Below are 13,047 nucleotides of genomic sequence, written 5' to 3'. Positions count from 1 at the left end.
CTTCCTGTTTTAGTCATTCCTCCTCCGACTTCTCTAATTCTTCTCCTCTTCCTCTTTCTGTCCAAACGAACACAGCAGCCGAGGACGGACGACATTTAAAACATGATCAGATTATAAAATCTGTTTTTATTACAGATTAAGAAGTAGTTAAATCTCTCAGACGTACTTCTGTTTAGTTCACCTCATTTATTCCAGTGACGGATTAAATATTGAAAACACCTCAATCACACCCAGCAGCCACTTCTGCAAAACTCTCAAAAACACTGGCTATTGTAACGTTCCTGCTGGAGGGATTCACTGCAGTGCTGTTGTGTTAAACTGCATTAGTTTCAGCTAAATGTACCTAATAAACTGTCAACTGTCAACAGTGCAGCTGCTGTATGTTGCACAACTTTACACACATATAACAGTGTAATATTTCCTGTTGAATCTGAGGACGGCTCTGTTTATTTTTTTAGAGACATTTGCCTTCAGACCATCAGCAACACACAGGACTTCTGTTCGGTCTGGCTGCGTCAGATGTTACAGCACGTCTGGTTATCTTCATCACTTCATCGGTAATGTCCCCACCGTCCTGGCATCAGCAGGTCAGAATCAATGTGTTTTAAATCATATTTAAAAACCAGAGTAACACAAAGTACAGAGTGTCTGACTCACACAGGGGGGTTCGGGGGGCTTTCTTTCCCATTTACAGCAGCTATATGTACTATATTTCAAAATACCTAAAAGTCTGATACAACTATTGCTTATTATTGAAGTCACATAACATAGCATGTAAACAGCATCACTAGTCTTGAAACCTGTTTTTGTTAAACGATGCTGGAGTTCACAGAATGAATGTTTAGCTGGCAAATCTGCTACATATGAATCCATCCCATAATAATAATCTAGACTGCTCTAAATGTAAATCAAGGATCCCCAACGGTGCAAAGTGAATATCAGGCCAACAGAAGAACATTTACTCAGATTATAACTCACTCTCTCAACTGCCAGAAGAAAATATAAAACAAAAAAGAAATGAACATCTGATTGTATTAAATCTGCTGCTGGCAGCTTCGCTCTCCTTCACACTTTTCCTCACTTCCTCCTCTTTCACTCCTCCTCCACTCTCTGTTCATGCAGCTCGACTCCTCATGGAAAACTTCATGTCTGTTGTCCGTTAGCTCGTTAGCTAGCGAGCAAGCTTGCTTACTGAGGTAACATGACTCAATCAATCAATCAATCAATTTTTATTTATGTAAACAAACATGACTGACACACACGAGACAACAACCCCCCATGACAGCGTGACGGCCGGCCGACAGATGGTTCAATAAGAAAAAACAAAACGTTTAACTTCTCCTCCATTAGGATTGGTTTTTAATAATTACATCACATTTTAAACTATATTTAGATTGTACTGTTTGATTACTGACCAGAAGCTTCTGACTTCCTATCAAACATTATCAAACATTTCTCATAAAGCTTGTAATGCCATAAAAATGATGGAAAAAATGGTTTCAACTGTGCAAAGTGAAACGTTAAAGGTTCTATATGTAAGAATCAGAAATTCCTTCTCGTTAGTGACGCTGGTGGCCGTTAAATGAGCTGCAGTCGACATCCTGCTGCTCACTTACACTTCTCATAATCACATAAAACATCTCTACAGTTGTGTTTTGCAGCGTGTTTCAGCAACGCATCTCTCACTCCCAGTCAGTCCCCCCCACCCCCCACCCCCCCCAACCCTGCTGCACTTTGACTCCACTGACCGGTGAGAGCCAATCAGCACCGCCCAACTCGCACAAATATGCGTTAATCAACCACCTGAACCACACCCGACCTGTAAACCACTCAGTGAGCTGCGGTTTTGTAGTGAAATGTGTGATTATTACGACCTTTAGACACCAACAGGAGAAACTAAAGGGGTAAACTGTCGCTCTGGAGCTTGTTTTCTGCTCCTTTGTTGAGGAAATAACGTTGTTTCAGCTGCGTGTGTGTTCGGGAGTGGACGACTTGTCATTGCGGGGTGTTTTGTGGTGAAGTGTGTAGTTGATGGTTGATGGAGGCAGCTAGCTGTCTCATTAGCCGCAGAGCTAATATCTGCAGGGTCTTTCGGTCGGATAGCACTGGTTTTTTGTTGTGTTGTTGTGTCGTTGTGCTGGTTGTTTGTTGACGTTAGCGGAGGAGAGGCGAGGATCCCGGGGAGCGCTCCGAACGTCACTTCTGTTGGAGTTTCACGTAGAAATCAGTCCACAGGCTGCTACAGACAACCGAGACAGTCCAGGAAGGTCTCATTGTTTGTTATATTACTACCTAAAACATTAATACATGTAAATTGCTTCACAATTCTACATATAAAACCTTTAAGTGTCAGCAGATAAAAATGGTGCAAACACAATGAGAATATTAGTATATTTTTATGTGCTAATGTTAATTAGTGTGATTAAAATAACTGGCTCATTACTTGACTGAGACTTGTTGCAGGTTGCACTTGTTACAGATTTAGTCATGAATGAATGAATGAATGAATGAATGAATGAATGAATGGCCCACCTATGCAGCAGCTGTTTCTGACAAAATCTTCATCAGCCCAGTGCCAACTTTAATTTAAGACGAAGCAAAACACTTATTCTTTTATCTTTGCGGTGTTACAACTAACGCTACACAAGCTCAGTGCCAATTAACCTCATTCAGCTGCCAGTGTAGCTAGCTAAACGTCTACCAACTTTACAATCACTGAATTAACGTAGGACAAGCTGTAATTTCAGTTTTAGTGTTTTTGTAAAAATGATTTCTTGCACAGGTGGTCGCTGTCAAAGCAAAAATAGTCAATCATATGATATTCAATGCAAACTCCCGTTTCTCCCTGTCCTTTCTCATGTGGCAGCAAAACAAGTCAATTCAGTCTTGTTCTCTGTTTTTAAAAGATGCGCACTAGAAACACAAGTTGCACTAACCAAGACAAAAAAATTATTCAAAATCGATGTCTCACTACGTTAAGACAGTTTTCTTTATTTTAATTTTGACCGACTTTTTAAAATAAAGTTATCAGCTGCTCATGTAACAACCTCCTTTTTTATACTGAGAAAGGTTTTGATTTTAAACTTCACTCACTGACCTCATGAATCATTTTTTATAGCGCAGGGACTCGAGTGTGACTGTAACATGGATGCAGTTGTAATAAAAACATCAGGTTTTTACATCATTATCTGATGCTTAATGAATAAATGATTCATTCTGTGAAGAGTGAAAACATAAAGACACTATTAACAGCAGCGATGACGTCATCATGTACAAACAGCTCCTTGTGATGTCATCATGTACAAACAGCTCCTTGTGATGTCATCATGTGGTCTAAACACTCAGAGGTTTGACCTGATGAAATGATCCAGGATCAGGACGATGATGACTGACTGTTTTTGATGACGAGTGTCCATGAATGTGAAAAAATATAAATCAAAATTAACCACAAAATGATCCATTTTGTATCAATATTGTAGGCTACTGGTTTTAGCTCCAGTTCTGGCAGTTACAATGTTGCCATGGAAATAGCAGAGTAATGTTTTTAGCGATGAGGCTTTTTTCATTTGAGCACGGCTAGGTGTGCTGTCGTGCTGATTTGAGCACATTCTAAATGTTTAGTTGATTGATTGATTGATTGATTGATTGATGATTGATAACAAGCGATTGAGACCATAAACTCATTAGGAAAGTGTTTACTGAGGTAATAAATCAAGAGAAAAGTAGAGTCATTTTCTCATAGACTTCCATACAATCAGACTTCATTTTGCAGCCAGTGGAGTCGCCCCCCGCTGGCCGTTAGATAGAATGCAGCTTTGAGGCGCTTCCACATTGGCTTCACTTTTCAGACCCGGAACTACCCGCCTGGTCTGGTCCCCCACCCCCCTCCACTGAAATGTCACATGACCTGAGAAGGGCTGTGGCACTCACCACTCACTGTAACATTCATTAATCTAAAGGGTGTGAAATTAAAAAAAGACTGAGGCGGGATGGACATGACACAGGAAGCAGAAATACAACAAAATAAATAAATCATACTGCAGAAAATTACATCTGCTCTGAAATGTACAGCATGAAACAGGCTACTGCCGAAACCGAGATGAAACGTTTGAACATCTCTCATAAGGACGACAGCAGCACCAACAGCAATGAATACCCCGACCCTAACCCCAAGCAGGTTCCACTGAACGGGTGAGGCTGGCTTCAAAATATGACTGAACACACAAAAATATTTTAAAAATCAACCATTTTCTGAAGGAAAAATTTCACATCCTACAAACTCAAATAAATTTCTCTCAATCTTTTATTTTCTTTTAAAGCTAATACTCTGATATAGATGCCAAGCGTCAACACTTCCTCTCTGAACACAACCTGGGCAAGAAGAAGTGTGAGACTGAATATGTAAGAGCTTGTCTTGTCCTCCAACACATTTATATTAACAGTTGTACCAGTTTTTCTAATTCCCTAACTGTGAATATCTTTGCCTCAGCACCAGGGCAGTGCTTCCTTTGGCATGTCTGTCTTCAACTTGGGCAACGCCATCATGGGCAGTGGAATCCTGGGTCTGTCCTACGTCATGGCAAACACTGGCATCGCCCTATTTGTGTAAGTATTTATCTACTCTGGCCTACATAATGTATTGATTGGGTTATTTTCCCAACAAAAAACCTAAGTACCACTCCCTAGTTGCACCTTTCTAGTCTAGACCAAATATGGCGTCACCCATGTCCCTTCTTGGACAACGATTGGCCTGAAGTCACATGACCATATATCCAGTCCATCTATGTAGACACCCCATTGGCTGATATGTGTCTGGATGTATATGATTGGTTGTCTTTTATGACTTTTTAAACTTTTTTTTTAACCTTTTTTCATACCCAACTTACTTTATTTAAATGGTGTTTGTAATGTGTTTTATGATGACCCTGATGAAGGCCACAAGCCGAAACGCATCGGTCAACTAATAAAGTTGTTCTTCATACAACTGTTGCTGGAGTTCTCGTCTCTCGAGACTTCTTTCCCTTCTCCGGGCAAGTTGTGCCAGAGACCCTCACTCTGCATCTACAACTCAGCCCGTCACCAGATATCACACATCACTGTTTTTGTGGCTTTTTTAAAAGGTTAAATTAAACTAACTGCAATTGTTTTTGTCTTTTCAGCCATCTCAAGCTACCTGTACATGGTCAAGTACGAGCTGCCCGTCGTCATTCAAGCCTTCATGGGAGCCAGCAATGAGACATGTTTTAGCTTCTGACCCTATATATGATATGGCTGATTGATTTGACTGTTTTTAAAGGTAACCTGTTTTTCTTGCAAACAAACACAGTTATGTTTGCATTCAGTGTTAAGGAACAAAAGGCATTGTGGGTTTTAATAAATGCCTCCTCGTTCTCTCGGACAATACCAACAAAACGTGGACCTGTCGTGTCTAATTGATGGATTGCAGTTGGAGAAACACTTGGTCAAAAAACTACTCTTAGATGATAAAAAATCAGAAGTCAGAGGTCCGAGCAGCACAGAGTTCTTTAATGCCGGCAAAAAAGGAGAGCAAACAGTAAATACATGATGTACCAGGACGCTCTGAGGGTTCTGGTCTCGAGGTGTAGGTTTTTATACCCTTGGGTCTGCATAGGTCACACCTGTTGTCCATCCTCTTCATCTTTAGCCAATTACACCATTATAATTTATCTTCGTCACTCGTTGTTGGTCAAACTCTTCAAGAACTGGATATTCATTAGCATATTCAGTTTTATCTAGTTATGTCCCTTTTTATACATATATATAACTGTTGGGGATCATTTTACACCATTATTGCCAAGTTATCCCCTGGCCTTATTTTTTATAAGCCATTTTACACCCTTATTTCTTGATCTCCTCCAGAGTGTATTTTTAAAAAAGGTGAAGACTTTAATGCAGACCCAAGCAAAGAAACATACTCAAAGTTATCCAGTGTCTGACTTATGATTCTTTTACTGCACTTCTGTACCCATATCATGATTAAATGTGATTTGTGAGATTACAGATACATCATCAATAAGAATTTAACACACTATCACTTATTTCTTTTAATGTTTTTATGAATCACCCTGCATAACTTAATATTGTCTGTTAGCACACCATGATTCTCCATGAAAATACACCACAGACGCACTCAAAAACATCGCTCTGTAGCACTAAAAGATGTCATTCAGAGCTTCATGGTGATCAATACAAGGTGTTTCTTTGGTTTGCTAAAACTAATCAAGACTAATATATATTATGATAAAAGTAAAAAGGATTATGACATTGCGCTGGAAGTTCTGCTGAACTCTTCCGACACTGATCAAACTTCAGGTGGGAAGATCAGCAGAACTGACCTCCAACCAAAGAACAACGGATTAGATTTTGTTAGTGATTCAGATCTTCCTGTAGACCATCTGTAATATAGTTTTAAAGTCATCACTATCAACCAAATGTCAGTACAGACGGGTTTACAGTCCAGGTTTTGGTGAAAGGACTGGTGTGTCGGAGAGCCGAGGAGAGCGGTAAGAGAGAGCTGGTTGTTTTTCAAGTGTCTGAGAAGGTGAAGCAGCGTCTTCGTCGTGTTGGAGGAGAGCAGGGATGGAGGGGGAGCGGCTCTTCAGGGAACCCTTTCACAGGACGGCAGCTGATGGCGAGCTCACTGGTTGGGCTCCTCTCAGCGCTGCTGCAGCTGATCATAGGATGTAGAAGAGACAGAAAAGTGGATTTAATGTGATGTTTACTGCACAGAATTGTCTGTTTTAGAGCCAGTTAGTTCACTGTGGATGCTGCTTACTCAAGCTTTGTCTTTGGCTCGGAGAAAGATCACTGCTTTAAACTGCTAACAATAAATAAAATGTGTGAAATAAAATCTTTCTACCTCTTTGTTTCTATGCAAGGTTTAAAAAAATTAAAATAATAATTAATAAAATTAGATGAGGATGCATAGAAAAATAACCAAAATAGCCTCCAGGATCTGAACTAGTTAGTTTTTTCAGACTTCAGAAAACCCTCTCCAGAGCCACAGAATAACTGTTTTTATGGGCTGAATAATACTGTCTATGACAATAATAATAATCATCATAATAATAACCATAATCATAATAACTTGATTTGTATTGCACCTTTCATACATAAAAATGCAGCTTACATCAAAGAAGACACAAAAGACATAAAATGAACATAAAAACATGTAAATGTTCATAAGATGGAAAATAAAAGCCTTTTGATAATGTTAATAAATATAAGAGAAAATAAAGTGAAAGTAGAATACATAGAATGTACGTCAGTGGTGGTAATTTGAGATTTAATAAGTGAAAACTCACCATCTATAAACAAGCGCCAAAGCCATAAGCATAACAGGACCTCCCTTTCCCAGTGGACACAGACTCACCACCAGTTTAACCAGTCTTCCCACTGGTTTAACCTCACTGTGGGTCTGATCTGCGTCAGGAGCGACCTGAAGCTGGTTAAAAACACACCAAACCAACCACTGACCTCTGCACCCATGTAACACAAGATGGAAAATAAAACCCACTTGATAATAAAATAATAAGATAAAATAAAATAAAGTGAAACTAAAATACATAGAATTCATAATATAAAATGGAAGATAAAACCTGCTGACGCATAAAATAGAATACATACTGAATAATAATAACAATAATAATAAAATAAAAACAAAGTTAAAACATAGAGGGTATAAAATAAAGTAAAATACAACATTTTAAAGAAGTGCAGTAGTGTTTAAGTGTGAAGCAGACTGAGACAAAAGGCTAAAGTGAAGAAATAAGTTTTTAGTTTTCTTTTAAAAACATCCAGCGAGCTGCTTCCCTGATATCTATCGGTTGTGTTACATCTCCGATTTTCTTTCAGCTGTTGTTGGAATCTCCAATAAACCAGCAGCAGATGATCGCAGTGTTCTTGAAGGCAGTTAGCGATGTAGCTTGATAGTCCATTAGGGGCTTTGTATGCAAGGAGGACGTTAAAGTCAGTTCTAAATGTTACAGGAAGTTGGTGCAGAGCAGCTAAAGCTGGACCAACGTGTTCTCTCCTCTTGGTTCTGGTTAACAGCTGAGCTGCAGAGTTTCGATTGAGCTGACAAGTAAACTGAACTTGATGTGTAAAATTGTTGGAGCGCCTCTTTAACACCAAGTTAAATTAAATGAAAGATTCGGATACCTTGAGATGACACGGAGACCGCTGCTCAATAATGAACTGATGACTTGGTTTCACTGAGGTTCCGTCCGGTCCTCCTGTGTTTCAGAGAATGGTACCTTAATGGAGACTTACTGGTGCTGCTGGTGACGTTTACCATCATCCTGCCCCTCTCACTTCTCAGGAACTTGGGTAATCAGTGTGTGGTTTAAAGTCAGCACTCGCATGTGTTCAGACTTCAAACGTTGAGTCTTTAAATGTTCACAGCTTGGTGATAAAAACACAAGCTCATGTTTGTGTTTTGCTTCCCTCCCGTCAGGTGACCTCGGTTACACCAGTGGTCTGTCGCTGCTCTGCATGGACTGTGGCGAGTAAAACCCACCTCATTTCCTGTCTTAATCCAAGAACACATTTAAGTGTTTCCATGAAATCTGTGGCTTCCCACAGAGGAGCAGGAGTAATTTACTGGGAAATACAATAAGCTAGTGCCATAGTGGTGTCTTTTATCACTGGGAAAGTGTTTTTTCTCACAGTAGCCTGACTTCAATGGGGTTTTTGTTTCCAATGACGATCTAAATGGTGAAAAAGTCTTTTCCACCAAGAACAAGTTTAAAGATCTACTGGATGTCAGCTTTAAAATACCTTAAAATGTCAGTTTAGACCCTTAAAAACCCCTCAGTCCATCCAGTTTTTAATGTGACGTCACAAAATCATATCGTAATCCAAAAAAATCTTTAAAATGTCCTCTGGTCCACCAGGTGATCATCAAGTCATTCCAGATCCCGTGCAGTGCTCTGAACTCTTTGTACACCACCTTGACCCACCTCAACACCACTGCCGTAGACCACCGCGAGAACGCCTGCACGCCCGAATACTTTGTCTTCAACTCTCAGGTAACCCTCATCCAGATGCAAATTTCAATTTTGCAGTAAAACTAGTGACTCTTCTGTGATGTTTGGGTGTAAAACTTATAGTTTGATCTGTTTTTTTTTTCTCTCCCAGACTGTCTATGCTGTCGTCCCCCTGATTTTCTCCTTCATGTGCCACCCGACCGTCCTGCCCATGTACAAGGAGCTCAAAGACTGAGTGCTTTCATTTCATCACCCAAAACTACAAACTGCAGCTGCTTTCTTATCAGCTCTTTCACATTTTTAATAAACTCAAGAGTTTTTCTCACAGTTACAAAAAACAAAGATTTCTGCGTCCTGGTGTCTAAATGAAACATCCCCTTCCCGTCCAATCAGCCGTTCCCGCAGAAAGATGCAAGGTGTTGCCAACGTGTCTTTCCTGGCCGTGTTCATCATGTATCTGCTGGCTGCCCTCTTCGGATATCTGACTTTCAACGGTGAGTCTCTTTAACAGGGTTGCCCTGATGCCCAAATCCACCTGGGATTCACTTTGAATGACAGAATTTTATCTTATTTCCTTAGAATGATTTTTTACAAAGTAGCTTTCTGGAGAACCAGAGAGTTTTGACACATTTTTGATGCCATATAAAGCTCCAAGACAGATACCTAAGAGTGAATACTACAGGCCTGTTAAATTGACCTGACGCACCAGATGGTTTGTTACACATCAGCCAACTGCGAAGTCGTCCTTGGAAACTGTTTGGAAGCGGGCAGGCACTTTCAACAAATATTTGGCAGGTGATTGGATGGTCCATCTGTTTATCACCGTCTATTCTCGCTGTCGTCACTCATAGCAAACCACCGGTGGTTCGGCCACAAGCGCATAACTTGAAGCCTGACGAGATGGATCCTTGCGTGATCTCACAAATCCAGCTGCCTCGCAAGGTCACTGATATGCAAGACGGTGAAAAAAACCCACCTGATGCAGCCGACCAGCGTGCCAGCATGTTCCTGTTCCTGTTTGTCATGGCAGGGACATCAGAGCGAATGTACAGAAACATCAAACCAGTTATACAAGAGTTTGATAGAGAGCAAAGACTTCCTCAACCATTACGACGGGGCCGAACCTGGTGCATAGTTAGAGTCAGGGCAATTGCACATGAATGTACAACTGTACTTTTTAAATGTATGTAACAATAAAACGATGATGGCCGTGTGTTCTCTCTGATAATGGCCATTTGTTTTCATAATAGACGTTAGGGCTGGGCGATATGACCAAAATCTCATATCATGATAACGATACATATCACGATACAGCAAATTTTCTGTAAATTCAATGAATAAATATTTTATATAAAATGAGCACATGGAAAGGCCTGTTTCTCATTACATTTTACATCAATCCTCCTGCTGACTTCTTGTAATGTCTCAGTCTGGAGTTTCTTTTCAGCGCTCTGCTGTACTTTCATCTGTAGACTCTCCCCGTACTCTCTGACATGACTTAAAAGTGGTTGGTTGTGCTGGAGTTTGACGAGGGACCGGTCTGCAGCATAATTTGCAAAATACAGTTTTCTGGTCCGTGTCAGACTTTTCATACCCAAACCACGTCCATACAACAGAAGTAGCCCCTCTCTTAGGTACGAGCTCCTCGTCGGACTCCTCCATGTGTGTTTATGTCGTCTTGCCTTCGTCCTTTGACTCACATCCGACTGTGCAGAAGAACACAAAGCGTCGCCAAATGATGAAAGATATCGCCGTAAAGAGTGTGATTTGCGACACCACGATATAAACGATATAACATAAAATGAAACAATATACGTTTTTCTATCGTCAGACGATATATATCATCATATCGCACGATAAACTGTTTGAAGTGCTGTTGATCACTTTTCCATCAGCTGGATGAGAAGCCTTCTACCCGTCTACTGTTTTTACGTATCGCCTGTTGTGTTCGTGAATCAAACCATATGTCTTCTTCTGTCTTTCCACACAGTTTCCGTGGAGACTGATTTGCTGCACACCTACTCCCGGGTCTACGGGTCTAACGTTCTCCTGCTGATCGTCCGTCTGGCCGTGCTGACCGCCGTCACCCTCGCCGTCCCCGTGGTGCTCTTCCCTGTAAGTGTCAAAGACGTTGAGCTCAGATCCATCTCTTTAGTTTTTGTCAGTAGAAATTAGTGAGTCGTGAAGGATAACCTGTCTCTCTGTCTGTCTGTGCAGGTTCGTACCTCCGTCAACCAGCTCCTGTACGCCTCTAAGGACTTCAGCTGGATCCGCCACACCATCATCACAGTGATCCTGCTGGCCGGCATCAACAAGCTGGTCATCTTTGTCCCAGCCATCAGGGACATCTTTGGCTTCCTTGGTGAGTGTCTGTGTTTCATGTGTGTGATAATGTCATAAAAAAACATCCCACATAGAAATTCCTGTGACTAATATGGCTATTTTTCCCTCCCCAGGTACAGCTGCTGCTGCCATGCTCATCTTCATCCTGCCCTCCAGTTTCTACATCAAACTGGTCAAGAAGGAGTCCATGAAGTCTGTGCAAAACATTATGGTAAGGGTTTTGTTCTCATACCTACAACCAAACTGTAGAGAATCAGCAAATTTACCTGCTTTAAAATCACCAGAAAGTCATCTGTAGAAGCTTTTTAGACTGTTTTTAAGTCAGTTTAAAGCAACACTTTGACATTTGGTTTTGGCGATATACAGTTTTTTTGCTTTCTTGCTCAGAAGTTGGTGAAAAGATTGATACTCATGTCTGTCTGTTAAAGATGAGCGAGGAGACGGTTAGCTTAGCTTAGCATAAAGACTGGAAACGGCAGGTTCTGTCCAAAGGTAACAAAATCCACCCAGCAGCTCCTGTAAGGTTCACTGATTGTTTAATCTATGCAAAAACCAAGCTTTGAAAACAACAGTTTGTGGTTTTACAGCTGCTAAGCTATGCTAAACAGCCGCTGGCTCCAGCTCTACGTTGGCATCGATTTTCTCTTCTAACTCTCAACAAAAAAGTGAATATCCCAAAATGTCAAACTTTCCCTCAAGTCACTCTGGGTGAACACGTTAGCTAAATGTGAAATTGTTTCCCTCTCCAGGCTACCGCCTTCCTGCTGTGTGGCTTCGTGGTCATGATTGGCAGCATTAGCCTTGTGCTGTAATCATACCTGAGTGAGGTATTTTGACAGCCAGATAAACTTTCACCAAGACTCCATAGACATGATTGTATTTTTCCCACAGGTTTATTGGCTAAGTAAAGGTCAAACTGAGATCAGATACAGAAGGTGTGATTACTTAAACTGCATCGCATTCGACAACAAGCTATTATGTGCTCATCTTTTTACCTAAATTATTTTTTTTGTACCAATTATATATAAACATGAATTACAATAACGATGGAGCACTTAAATCTCCAGACTAGTGTAAATAAGTCTATGAACTAGAGAAAATATAGCTGTAGCTGTCGCTGTGTATGAACTAATACAGGATGCAGCTAACATATATTACATACTCACAAAATGATCAAATTATATGAAATGAAATTCTAGAAATGCACTTAAGCATAAAAAGCAAAGATACATACAGACGATGCTGCCATATACGTAGGATGAGTGCAGACGGATGCAGAGTAACTGACTGCAGGTCTGTGATACTGGAGTAACTACTGAAAATACCACATTCAACCACTAGATGGTGCCTAATCAACAATTTAACAAATTAAATACAACTGTAACAGAACAAGCCTCATCATCCTGAACTGGATCCTCAACGTCTGGACGAACACGCTGACGGATGCTAAACGCCGTTTCTCCCGCTGCGGCCTGCCTGAGGAGAGGAGGCTGTCAGCGCTGGACGGCTACGACTGCACAACCAACAAAGATCGAAACCTATTGGAAAAGAAGAAAAACACAAGAACTCGCTTGATGCTCGACTTTTACTTCCTGAGCGATAGACGATGCCACCCCAAGAGAACGCACTGAACTTTGTACAGGACGCTGCTGCAACGACGGTGTTTCGCTTGTTTTTTCTCTTTTTATTATAACTT

General features: G+C 40.7%; 1 pseudogene; it reads left to right on the top strand.

Annotated features, from left to right (window-relative positions):
- Positions 1 to 4,048: 4,048 nt before the first annotated feature.
- LOC122970115 lies at positions 4,049 to 12,278 on the top strand (annotated as a pseudogene).
- The last annotated feature ends 769 nt before the right edge of the window (positions 12,279 to 13,047 follow it).

Source organism: Thunnus albacares, chromosome 2 (assembly GCF_914725855.1).
Source record: "Thunnus albacares chromosome 2, fThuAlb1.1, whole genome shotgun sequence".
NCBI lineage: Eukaryota > Metazoa > Chordata > Actinopteri > Scombriformes > Scombridae > Thunnus > Thunnus albacares.
The sequence above is the reverse complement of the archived record's forward strand: the minus strand, read 5'-3'. Positions and strand labels throughout refer to the sequence as shown.